The 13847-nt window shown below is 34.5% G+C and overlaps 1 long non-coding RNA gene across 1 annotated transcript; it reads right to left on the reverse strand.

Moving 5' to 3' along the window:
* Positions 1 to 4037: 4037 nt before the first annotated feature.
* Positions 4038 to 13624, reverse strand: LOC131540049 (uncharacterized). Its single transcript, XR_009271167.1, has 4 exons — positions 13571 to 13624; positions 13130 to 13231; positions 12209 to 12367; positions 4038 to 4505 (listed from the first exon to the last, which is right to left on the reverse strand). It is a non-coding gene; the product is annotated as an uncharacterized LOC131540049 (long non-coding RNA).
* Between the last annotated feature and the right edge of the window lie 223 nt (positions 13625 to 13847).

Here is a 13847-nt window from a genome sequence, read left to right on the forward strand (position 1 = left end):
TCAATACATTTGACAAGAATTAATGTAGACTGCATTAGCCTTGCTAAATAAAATTCACATATATAAATACACGATGCACAGTATTAAATCTGCGTAAACTGTTAACTTTGTTAAAGGTTCTTCCGCAGTTTACTTTGCATTTGATGATGTCAAATAAAGTGTGAACCCCTAGGGTCCCATTTAATGTTTAACTCCTACTATTAGTTCATGTCTCCATTTGGAGGAGGTGTACCTTAAGGAACACTAGTAAAATGGTTGGGGGGAAATCTGTAGACAGATAAATATAGTTATTGAACATTTGTCATTTTTTGTAATTGGCGTGATGCTGCTTTATTTGGCAAATAAATTGTTAAAATGGATTTATTCTCATTTCCACTGAAATCATTATCTCTGGCTTATATTTGAACACAGTGGTAGACTGGTCATCAGACTATCATTTAGTTTGAAGGAATTATCATTTAGTTATGAGAAAACAGCAGGCAATAAAATTTTACCCTGTAAAACTACTCTATTTATTGATTTGTTTATGTATTTAACAGCCTATTTAACATTTTTTTAAAAATAATTAAATAAATAAATAATATACAATAATAAACAATATAGTTGAATATAGTGAAAATATGGAGGAAAAAAACAACTCAGTTAATCAGCTCAGTCAAAAGTAAGATGAAATTGTGACATTTTGTAATGGAAATTAACGAGATCTTAAAAACAAGTTTAGCAGATACTTACAAAAAATTATATAAATATCAGTTGTCACTCTGTATCTCCGATAATATGTCTTAGTAAGGTGATATTTAAATGATCTAAACATATAATGCAATGCAATCCAATGATTGAGAGATAATAAATGTTCCTCAAAAGATCTGAGAGATTCTGGTGGCTTCCTTAAAACATTCCTTTAAAAAAATGATGTCTGGATAATCATGTAAAGCCAAGCTGCTTCAGTCCAGTAAATGTTCATCTGGAAATATTAATAAAAGTTATTCTTACGTTTACTTGAAAAAAATCAGTAAAGATTAGACAGCAAAAAAGCTTCAGAAATTTCCATATCAAATATGATACAATAGGCCTTTTAGAGTTAATGGCATTAGTTAACCTCGCAACCTCAGACTACGACCAGTTTGTGACTGTGAGACATCAGATCCCTAAAGATTTAAAAGTAAGAAATTACCTAGAACAATCAAATACCCATATTAAGATTGCATCTCAAATGATGATCATTCTATTACTTGAGTGTCAACTTAAATTTATGGTCTTGTGAATTTAAGTAGGATTAAATAGTAGAGGTGTCAAGGTAATTCTAATCTAAATTAAATAGTTTAAAAGATTTGTCTGGAAGCATGAGAAAATACAATCATGGAGGACTTTTTCACTGCTCTATTGGATCTGGTTGTTCAGTCTAGATCAGTTTCATAATTGATAGTGTTCATTTTAAACTCTTTGCTTTGAGATATGAGCTCACTGAGCTCATCAGTGCTGTTGAGGTCAAACAGTTTCCTCACATCCTTGAAGTAGCCGTTTGATTGGACTTTTTCCGTTTTTGGCACAGAACAAGGACGAGACCTAGTGAGATCAATAGGCAATATTCTATTGTCAGGCCAGATTTGGTCTGTCAGTACATGCTGCTGCTATTTGTGATATCTCAAGTGCTTTCGATCTCCAAAGGTGTTTAATGCTAGAAGCTGACCTTGCTATTTACTCTGCTCAAGATAAATAAAATGAAGAAAGTGAGATGGAGCAAGAGTGAGATCTTCAAATTAAGTCAGAAATTCTTTAGCTGTAACACTAACACATTTACATTTGATCATAACAACTTTGGTGCATAATGCTGGCCAGCACTGATTTGCTCTGTAATATCAAAAAAAAAAAAAAAAAAAATCTCAAATACACGATGGACACAATTATTGGCACCCCTAGAAATTCTTATGAGTAAAATATCTCTGAAGTATATTCCCATTCATATTCACAATTTTGAGCACTCCAGGGTGATTATGAGTTTGGTTACTGCATAATATTTGAAATTGCGCAAATGGCCTTATATTTCCCCCCATTTTAAATTCTTATTATCCAATAAAAGGTTAGATTTTTGTGATTTTTTTAAATAAAAGATCAAAAGGATTAACAATGCAGATTCATTTTCACAGCCTTCTTTGATCATATTTACCAAGGGTGCCGATATTTTTGGCCATGACTGTGTATGTATTATATATATATATATATATATACTGTATATATATAATCAACGGCTAGCTGTGCATTAAACGATTTGAATGCACTTCGCGGAGGCAACCACCCTCCGCTGTGCGTCAGGTGGTTCTCCGCCTCCACGTCGTGCATTCAAATCGTTTAATGCACAGCTAGCCGTTGATTATCCCTTAAATATATATACAGTATATACAATTATAATCAAGCTGTGAAGCTGTCTATATATTGTTTGATGAATGAATCTCTACATCATACGTACGTGCACTTTGTTGTTTATGATGAGAGTGCAGAATTCAGTCAGCAAAGGCATGCGCTGAATAAAACGTTTCACCGATGTCTCATCTGAACACTTCTGATTGGCCACTGCATTCATAAAATTTACGGAATTGTCTGTATAACGCGCAACGCTGTTAAAACGTGTAAAAAATATGATGCAACATTAATTTACAACTGACAAATTTCAAACTGATGGCAGAAGGTCTGGGAACCTCGGCTGATTTGAATGGCCAAGGTCCACCCAAGAGACCACATGACTGACAGGTAAACCAATCAGTGACAATTTAAGTTTGTGCTGCGTCATGTTTAGGCATGTTGAAATGTCCCCACAATAAGAGACCGGTGTGTAAAACTCTTGGACATATTTTAAAGATTCTATGCCGTGAACTTTGAATATTTCACATACTTTTGAAAATCCAGCTTTTAGTTGATCCTGATAAGCGCTAATCATTACAGCTGTAGACATAACGGCTTTCTTTTTCCATATGATGGGGTTTGGCATTATGGCATTTTTGTTTCCAGGTGGAACATTAAAGAACGTGACACACACATCTCCTGGAAATCCTGTATAATTTAACCAATCTGATGATGACTTCGAAACTCTTGAAATTTTTTCAATTTTGTGTGCAATATGCATCATACATTATGACAATATGCATTGACTCTAGAAAGCTTCATCTTTGTACAACGTTTCATTTAAAATTAAAATTAGCCCATGTTTTACTCATGTTTTTAATGCATCCTAGGTGTATATGACCTTCTTTTAGAAGAATCCAGTCAGAGTTATATTAAAAAATTGTCCTTGCTCTTCCAAGCGTTTGAATGGGAGTAGGCAGGTGTTTTTATTCAACGATCCAAAAGTAGTCAAATAAAGTATTTATAACATTATAAATATGGATATTTTTCTTACAAAAACACATCGATTCGCTACAGGAGGCCCTTATTCACCCCCGGGAACACGTGAGGAACGTTTTATTACGGATACGTGCGCTTTATTTGACTACTTTTGGACTGTTGAACAAAAACACCCACCTACTCCCATTCAAACGCATGGAAGAACAAGGAAAATTTTTAATATAACTCCGACTGGATTTGTCATAAGAAAGTCATATACACATACAGGATGCTTTGAGGGTGTGTAAAACATGAGCTAATTTTCATTTTTGGGTGAACTAACCCTTTAATTGCATTGAATGTGCACTTCAAATCATAAAAGTTTATTTCTGAAAAGCTTGCAGAAAATACGGTAGTAAATGAAAAAAAAGCCACTTAAGCACTGTTTCTTAAGTACCCATATATACACTTTTAAAATGTGCATTTTGTATTCATGTCAGTGTTAAAAGTTTAAGTTTAAAGTACATTTGAATTTATTGTTTTAATGATCTTTTATCATGCTTTACAGAAGTACACTTTTTTGTGTACCTTTGTTGTGTTGACTAACATACTAAAGCACATGATATATTTGATATTACAAGTAAAGTTAAACTATTTTAAATGTACTAAACTGCAGCTTCATCATTACAAATGTCTAATTACAAATACATGTTAAATGCATGACAAGTTTCAATAGAAATGACATTGAAGTATATTTTAGTTTATCATGAATACTTGTCAGCACATTTAGCAGTGCTAAAGCCTTTAACCATATTTCAAAGACAACAGAAGTAATTTTCAAGTTACTGTCACAGATCGGCCAGGCTCGCTCACCACCCAATCACAGCACACACCCTCATCTGAATACTGAATGCACACACCTGCACATCATCTGCACCCTCATCAAGCTGGCTTCATAAGCACACACCTCACATCACTCCAGTGTCCAGTCTCGTTCATACGAAGTGGACTCTCTATGCTACTCCTACCTCCTTTGTGTACTTACCTCCTGTGCCTTCTCCAGTGAGTTCTCCTACACTCCACTCCAACGTCTGTCGTCTCCAGCGTCTCCAATTGTTCATCTCCATTACCTTTTGCGGTGAGGTGTGTGCTATCGTCTGTCCTTCATCCGTTCCATCCACGAGTTCCTGTAAGATAAAGAAAACCTTCATTACATACCTCATCAATCCGTTGAATTGCCCCTCTGAACGTTATACTCACCTGCCATCTCTCCCATCGCCTCTGTTGCTTTCAATAAACATTTACCTGTTGATTCTAATCCTCTGTGTGAGTCTCCTTCCGTAACAGTTACATATAAAGGTGAACTTTTTCGACCCATTTAGGTTCAAACAATTGCACCATTTCATGGCAATTAAAATACAATCAATTGTCCAAAAACATTACTTTCAGTATATTGTTTGGTAACACTTTATTTAATTGTCACACGTCACATGTACCTATTATAATAACAATGTGCATAATTACAAGCAAATAACCCTAAGACAAACCCTAATCCTAGCCATATAGTGGTAGTTAATTAATCTTACTCGGTACTTAAATGTATAATTACACTGTAAGTAGGACAACTTAAAATAAAGTGTAACCTGTTCTTTTAAAGTACATTATTTATGTAATAACTACTCTTTTTAAAAGTATGCTAAGGTGTACTTTTAAGACACATTATTACGCTATATATATTTGTCATCTGATCATATCTGTTTCATCTAACAGTGTTTGAAATCCTTCAGGAGACCCTGAGAGAGCTGGAGACATGCTGGGCCTTTAGAAATGAAAATATGTGATATTTCTTTCTTCAAGACTGATAATATGTAAAAGTGTCTAGCAGGAAGATAATATTGGTACTTAAGATCTTAATAAAAGCTGGTCACCTGTGATGAAGCCTTGTGATCCATCTGGCTTGATTTTCCAAAGAAAAGAGCATTTCAAAAGTTCACATTTACATTCTTGTATTGCTAGTGTATTCAGAACAGTTTTTAAATACATAAATACTGCATTAAACATTGAAACATGATATATGTACCGAAGGCAAAGTAAAAAGCAAAGTTTGATATAAACCATTGTTGAAGGCTGAACACAACTGAAAGTTCAGTCCAAGCGCCCTCAAGAAGTGAAGGTCCAATTTTGAAGTGAAATCTAAAATAAATGCATTACAAAAGGTCAGTGTTGTCGTGGATTCAATTATTTTGAGAGAGGTTTATGGAGGCGAACAGTGAAATGTGACTATGTTTCTCAAACACTCTTCTGTGGACAGAGCAAAGCAAACCGATAAGTTGATCTGCCTGTCATCCAAAACCTAAACCTGATTTTGATCAATTTTTTGTCAATGTGACTTGAAAGATACACTGTGAGAGTTTATTTTGTGCCGTGCGCTACTGCATATTAAATTTTCTCCAGGCCAGAATGAGTCCATTGAGTTCTCTTTCAACTAAGTTATAGCCGAGTCTCTCATCTCACATCACAGTGCTTCACATGGGCTGGGTGGCACAGGTCAGCCCTTATAAACCTGCTTCTCTGACAGCTGGGATTTAAGAAAATAAATCAGATTTTGTTCATGTTTTTCTGGCTCTTATTCCTCCTATTAGTCCCAGTGGTTCTGGACTCCATGCTGACACCTGTAGGCGGTGAAAACGAGGTGAACTTATTGTTGCATTAACCCAAACCTTGTGTATTCGGGCTATGCTGGTTCCAGAACACTGAGTTAGTTCAGTCAACTTCCAGTAGTTCCCCAGAGTTAACTCAATGAGTACATAAAGGCCACGTAAATGGTGCAGCTAAATTTGGTTCTCAGTTCACCATTTAGTCATCAATCCTGTTCTGTACACACAGAGTTCAATAGTTTACGGGAGTCACAAGTGCATTCTCCAAACAAATTAATTCCTGATAATGCAGGTAGTGGCAACTGCATTTACTGAAATTATATGTAGTGTGTACAGAACCAAAATGAAGTTGTTAATGACGTATTTAAACACATATCAGAGTTGTGGTGCAAAAAATCACAGGGAACGAGGTATGTCTTTCCATGTTGCCAGATCTTACTTTAAAAAGGCAAACATAAATAAGTCTATAATAAACTTAAATTCATGCGCATGCCTACTTTATCTCCATAAACTGAATCGCTTTTTTAGTCAAACGCAACCAATAAGCCCAAAGAAGCTTAATAATCATGGCTTATAATAAGTGGACATGGCAAATTTTCAAGAGCGGCCCCTCTGCAAAACAGCCTTACAAATGTAAACAAAACATGACGCTCTGTTGACGATGGACACAACCTGATATTGCTGAGTGCGACGTGTTCCTGGGTCAACATCTTTGTTGACCCTGGAACAACATTGTGATTAACCAATCAGATTTCAAGAACCAGTTTATAATTTTTGTGAAGTTTAGGATTACAATCAGTGTTTGGTGCCTGTACATCAGTGTAATTCATCTATCAGTTCCTCTGATTTTAGGGATTACTCATTGGTAAGGTTAGGTTTAGTTGTAGGAATATGTTTAAGATTATATTTTTGGATTAAAATGTTGTTCCAGAGTCAACAAAATATGTTGACCCAGGAACACGTCTAACTCGCCAATATCAGGACGTGCTTGACGGTGGTTTAGTTAACTCAGTGAGTACATAAAGATGTTGTCAATGGATTGCCAATTCCAGGAAATACTGTGGAAATGGATGCTAAGAAGCAAGGTTATTCTAGTTGAGCTGGTTAGATATGCAGAATTTAGAAACTTTTGTTATTAGCGACACCAGCGGTCAGAACGGAAGAGTGTCTCTCTGGAGTGTGTGTAAGTCTCCCAACAAAAACGTCCGGAGTCCTTCATGTTAAAATCAGTCTACAGGCTTTCATTGACAACCGAGGAAGTCAACAAAGGTCTCATTTTTTTTTAAATTCCATTACAAGCTTTTCACAATTGGCATTTATTAAAATGACAAAAACACACAAAAAAAATACTAAAACATTAACTAAAATTAAAATAAATATGAAAAACATTCATTCAAAATATTAAAAATGTAAAATTTACTGTTCACATTAGATCACATTAATTAATATAATAACTAGCATTAACTAACAATAAGCAATACATTTGTTACAATATTTATTAATCTTGGTTAACATTAGTTAATTTAAGATTTATGTATTTGAATTGCATATACAATTTGGATTGCATAGTTTTATCATAAACTAATTAACTTAATGTGATGCATATTTGTGAGTCACAGAAATGAAACAGGTCAGATTTCTGCACTCAAAGAAATCATGGTACAGTTTATTATTTATTAACTATTTGCATTTTTTTAATTTTATTTTAATATTTTCATAAATCTGTTTATTGTGAAAACAATTACATTTACTCAGATAAAAAGTATAAAGATGGTTTAAATGGAACAAAAAATATTCAATTAGTGTGAGATTGAATCAAACTGGATTTGTTGATGAGAAATTTCTAAAGAAAATGGTTGTTGTGTACACATTCCATTAATTAGTGCAATTACACAAATCTGAGCCGTTTCATTCATGTATGACTGACGAATATGCATCACATTAAGTTAGTTATTAGTTTGTTAAAAGGATGTAATCCAAATGCATGGGCATTTTAAATGCAATTCACAGACAAATTTAAATTTTAGGCCTACATGTTTGAGCAGCTATAGTGGATGAGGACAGAGCAAGATACAACACAGGTTTTAATCTGAGAAAGTTTGGAGTGAGATATCATTTTTATTCTGACAGAATGGCTCAGCATTCACACACACTTCGTGTTTTAATAACAGCCCAATTGTTGTTCAGTCAATCCATGTGCAGCGGACAAAAGGAAGCTGACTAAATGAGTGTCTCTCATTGCCCATCACGTGTGAGTCAGATAAAATGTGTTCGGAGATTGTCTAGCAATGTTTTTGCTTCAGGCACATCTTGGACCATGTTCAGAGCGGTTCTGTGAGTCAAACGGGTGGGAGCAAACAGCTAAACATGAACATGCCAAAACTCTGAACAGAACCTCCAGAAACATGAGGTGACCCGTGACCAGAGTTTACTGCAGACAACTGAATGTCATGTTTGTGGGTGACTCTCTGAGGAAACTTTATATACAACACAGTAAGTCAAGGAGCACTGCATTATGTTTACAGTAACTACACAAAGCGCTACTGATAAGCACCATTTTTTCACTTTAACCCTCTGGTGCTCTTCGGTCACTTTTGACCGAAAAATTTTCTGTTTAGAATTTTTTTTAAATTACGGCTTCATCAAAATGGTAAGAAACTTGGAGACTTTTATGGCATTTGGAATGTGAACACAAAAAAAGAAAAAAAATTGAGGGCATGATTCGAGCAGGCTAAGTGGTCGTAAAAAAAAAAATAGGCCTTCAGTCAAAAATGACCAACCATAGGAAATTAATGGGAAATCGACAAAAACACGAACAATTCAGAGAATTTTTGAGTGTACAATGTACAAATCGGCCACAATGCAGAAAAATGTACACAGCAATGACGGGGTGAAACCCTAATCCTGTCACATTCACACGTACACACACACACACCTATGAACTAGGGGTGTAAATCGGATGGTTCGTCACGGTACAATACGATATCGATTCTCATACCCAGCGATACGATATTTGCCGATACCTCAAAAAATTCTGCGATACGATTATGATTCGATTCGATACAGGAGTATATCGGATATTATATAGGCCTACCTATTTTAAACAACCATATACATTTTTATTAACTCACAAGTGCAACCAAAATATATAACATGAACATTTATCAGAAATTTTCACACACCTCAGTTGGGACATTCACAACAAAAAATATAGGCCTATACACTTTTTTTTTTTTTAATAATAATAAAGTACGACGGCGTTTTAGTGCCTCGTTAAAAAAAAAAAAAATCAATCTAAGATTACGAGATTAAAGTCGTAATATTTCGAGAATAAAGTCGAAACTACGAGAATAAAGTCGAAACATTACGAGAATAAAGTCGAAACATTACGAGAATAAAGTCGAAACACTACGAGAATAAAGTCGAAATGTTTTGAGAATAAAGATTATATAGTTATAATATTTTGAGATAGGCTATTCTAGCCTTTTGCTCATGCAAATGGCCCGGATTGGGAGCACCGGGAGATATTCCAAATTTCAGTTTTCAAAATCTGTCAGTTTTATAGCGAAATACAAACAATATGTAGGCTATTGCAATAATGTGTTTGCTAAGCGGCATGTGAGTCAATCATCTTTCCGATTACAATAACGAACGGCGAGACATTTTCATTATAAATTAGGCTAAACTTTTTTTTTTATGCCTTATGATGTTCCTTCAATTTATATCTTGCTATAAACTTGAAATAAAGAGCAAAAACACATTTATAATTTGTATTTCGTTATAAAACCGGCAGAATTTGAAAGCTGAGCTGTGTGTAAAAGCAACAAAGCACAAAATTGTTGCGATTACTGGTTGGTTGGCTGGCGCGCTACAAATAATGAATGGAAGACATTAAATATTATGTCCTCATTTACAGTATACCATGAATAAAACAGTTTGTAAATAGTCACTTAACGTTTACAGCAGAAAAGACAACAATATAACGTATGTTAACAAATTTGAGTCCACTTCAACCTTTAGAACGTTTTATTGCTGTTTAATTAAACAGGCTATGTGAGGAATGAAAGTTTGGGACGTTTTTGCGGAGCAGGTGGTGGAATTTTCACAATAATTCAATGAATTTATTCACATAAATACAGCGATCTGTCACGCCACATTAAAGATCTTGAAAATCACATTATTTGTGTTTCGTTGTAAAACTGATTTTGAAAGCTGAGACTTTGTTTTATATTAAAAGCACTAAAAGCACAAAGCTTAAGCTATTGCTATTGTGTGGCTGGCGCACTACAAATAATGAATGCAATGGAAGACATGAAATATTATTTCTAAGCATACTGTCCCCGCGAGTATGACACATGGTATGATTTCTGCTAATAATCCCACATAGCTATATTTGTAGTGTTTTAAAAAAAGGGTTAAATAAGAGTGCTACAGCGCCCCCCAAAGGAATGTCGATTGAGTGTGTGAGCTGATGTTAAGATAAACAGTTGTTCCTGTTCAGTCTGTTAATAAATATCATATTCTTGATATTAAGCTGTTCCCGCGAGTCCTTAAAATTGACATCCCAGTAAGATGATGCGGCCGCTCGGATGCAACAATATTCAAATCAATTCCGGTGGCCCGGCAACTTCTCCCGGTGCTCTCAACGCGGGCAATTTGCATGCGCGATATAGGCTATATACTCTCAAAATATTATAACTTTAATTTCTACGATTTAAATGATCGAAACATTTCGATTTTATTCTCGAAACATTTTGACTTTATTCTCGTAATATTTCGACTTTATTCTCGTAGTTTCGACTTTATTCTCGAAATATTACGACTTTAATCTCGTAATCTTAGATTTTTTTTATTTTTTAACGAGGCACTAAAACGCCATCGTAATAAAGAAAATAAACAATTGGAAAAACTATTCTGGCTTCTACTATATGCTCAGTGCTAAAAATATTTTCTACAGATAACCAAATTACAAGCAATAACAGAAAATAAATACAATAGAACAAAGACACAAATTCAATAAACAGTGCTTTTTCAGGTTTTTCTGCTCAGTCTAAAATACATTTTCAGGTACGCTACAGAAATGTAATAATCAAATGCAAAATAACTACATAGTCTTCACTGTATAAATTATATATAGATTAATCATTTTTGATGTTACAAAAAGTCAGTTGTTAGTCAGGAGCAGTGAGCACTTGTATTTTTCTTTGACAGCATTAGATTTATTATTAGTTTGCTTTCACTTTAAGAATGAAAGCATGGATTCAATTTAGCCTACTGATACACGTGTGTTTTCTTTCTCAACTGTTTACGTTAAGACATATGCCTAACCGACTGTGTTTACTTGGATATTCACCAAAACACGCATTTTGATGCAATTTTGTCTGTATTGATTCATCCATGCACAAAAAAGTGGAAGAGAGCTCAATTTAGTATTCGTGTGGTGTAGACATGTGGAACCACTGTCCATAATTGAATTAAGTTAGTTTAAAGAATCATTTTTTTGAGTGAGCATAAAAGACGGGATTACAGAAACGACATCAGTAAAACAGTCCATGTGACATCAGTGGTTCAACCATAATTTTTAATTCTCTTCACTCGTGCCCCCTCAAAAATAATGAGTACATGACGCCCCTGTTTGGAGGAGAATTGTTGAATAAATATTATTTTCATTTTCTTTGCACACAAAAGGTATTCTCGTAGCTTCGTAAAATTACAGTTGAATCACTGATGTCACATGGACTGTTTTACTGATGTTCTTACGTTTCTGGACCTTGAATGTGGTAGTATCCTTGCGGTCTATGGAGGGTCAAAAAGCTCTTGGATTTCATCAAAAATAAAGGTCTTACGGGTTTGGAATGACATGAGGGTGAGTAATTAATGACAGAATTTTCATTTTTGGGTGAACTCTCCCTTTAAACACACCTGAATCAGCTAATCAAGGTTTTTAGGAATTTTCAAACAAAAACAAAGTCTTACTAGAAGTTCCAGGCAGGTGTGTTGGAGCTAAACTCTACAGAACACACTTTTGGACACGTCCGCCTTGCCTCAAAATAAATTAAATGGTTAATGCATTTGTAATATCTGTCACATGTTTTGTATGTATTGTATTAATAAACCTAATCTCATTATATCCGTTTTATTTGTTAATACCCATAACCATAACCCTAAAACTCAGTGGCCAGTGAGAAAATAATGTTTTAATACAAGGTTTTGTTGAGTGTAATTGTTCTTACCTGTGTAATGGGCACCAAGAGGGTTTAATTCTTTGTCCAAGGACTCTTCTTCGATTTGCAAACATCTTCATATGTTTTGCATTGTGGATCCATTTTGGCAAAGACTGCTGACACTAATGGTCCCAACATAATTCTCTCCGTCTCAAATTCTGCACAAATCTGTAAACACATGAAGTGCAGTTTGTTACAAGAACACCCATACAGTTTAACGGCAAAGACAAATTCAATTATCAAAAACAAATCAATGATTTATTTGCGTGAGTAATGAATATGTTTATCATTCCAAAAGGGTGGACGTGATTACATATCTGGGGTATCTTCAGGATTTTTAAAATCAAATTTAAAACTTATAAAGACCTTTTTAAGACCTGGGGGCTGTTGCATAAAAGGTTAGGACTAGTCTTAAAAGTTAGCTTTTTTTTTTTTTTTTTAAAGACTGGTCATAATTTTTTTTAATTCAGTTACATAAAAATTTAGATTAGTCTAAGTTGAATACAAAAAATAAAACTGATTACATTTGGAAAACTGCTAGTTTTCACATTGCTCTAACAAAAACTGAAAAAGCAAAATAATTATTTTCTGCCAACAGGTGGCGCTTCTAGACTGCATAATATAACTGTTTCCCCGGTAACGGCAATACACAAAGCAGCGCTGCACAGGACTTTGAAACTTGCGTCGCTCATGTTTATTCAGTGTAATCATAGCCTTTTGAAGTTAAATAGTCATATTAAGCTTCATGGCAATTCTGGTCTTTCTGTCCCCAAATTTAAGACCTCTTGAAATCATAATACTTTATTGTACCATTTAAGACCTTGTATGGCCTTAAATTTGATACAACTAAATTTAAGACATTTTAAGGACCTGCGGAAACTATTATTTCTGTTAATAAATGATGAAAAGGCGATACAGCACTTCACTTACTTTTGCCAAAACTGTCTTCTCCTCTGTCAGTAAAGTTGTGACATTCCTTCATTTCTTCATCAGGCAGCGATGAAGTAAGAAAACGGTGATCAAACGCATATGCTGTTACAAAAGAGGAATAGCAGATAAAATGTATGCGAATGTGGCATTATTTGTACCTGCTTCCGTGCTTTAGCTGATTGAGTAGGATAGAAAGAGCCCAGGGAGGTTTTATTTAACTGCTCATATATCAGTAATAAGACGGAAAACCATCTGAATTTAAAAAAAATTCGCCCCATCGTCTGTTCCACAAAGACAGAAAGACATGCGCTTTCACATCTACGAAATCATAACGGCGCGGTAAACAGTTACACAATAACTGCAAAACACTAAAAGCATACTAAAAACACTAACAAATGAAAGACTTTGGCTTAACACAAAGAAAACTTTAGATTTTCTTACCTGACTGGTACTTCTAGACGCTATGCATCATTCTTCGCGCCGTCTTCATCAAACGCGTTCGAAATCGTCATATCCGTTTTTTTTTTTAATGGCGAAACGAAACCCTTTACGTTAGTTTAACGATAGATAATTAAGTAAAATGGAAAATTAAACAGTTTAAGTTAATTAAACACAATACAATGGTGTTTTGGCTGAAAATGAAATATATTTGTGTTGTTTTAACAAAAAATATCTGAATAAAAGGAACAGTGGCACAAAACCATTTTTTTGAGTGCAC

This window comes from Onychostoma macrolepis, chromosome 05 (genome assembly GCF_012432095.1).
Source record: "Onychostoma macrolepis isolate SWU-2019 chromosome 05, ASM1243209v1, whole genome shotgun sequence".
In the NCBI taxonomy this organism is placed as follows: Eukaryota; Metazoa; Chordata; class Actinopteri; order Cypriniformes; family Cyprinidae; genus Onychostoma; species Onychostoma macrolepis.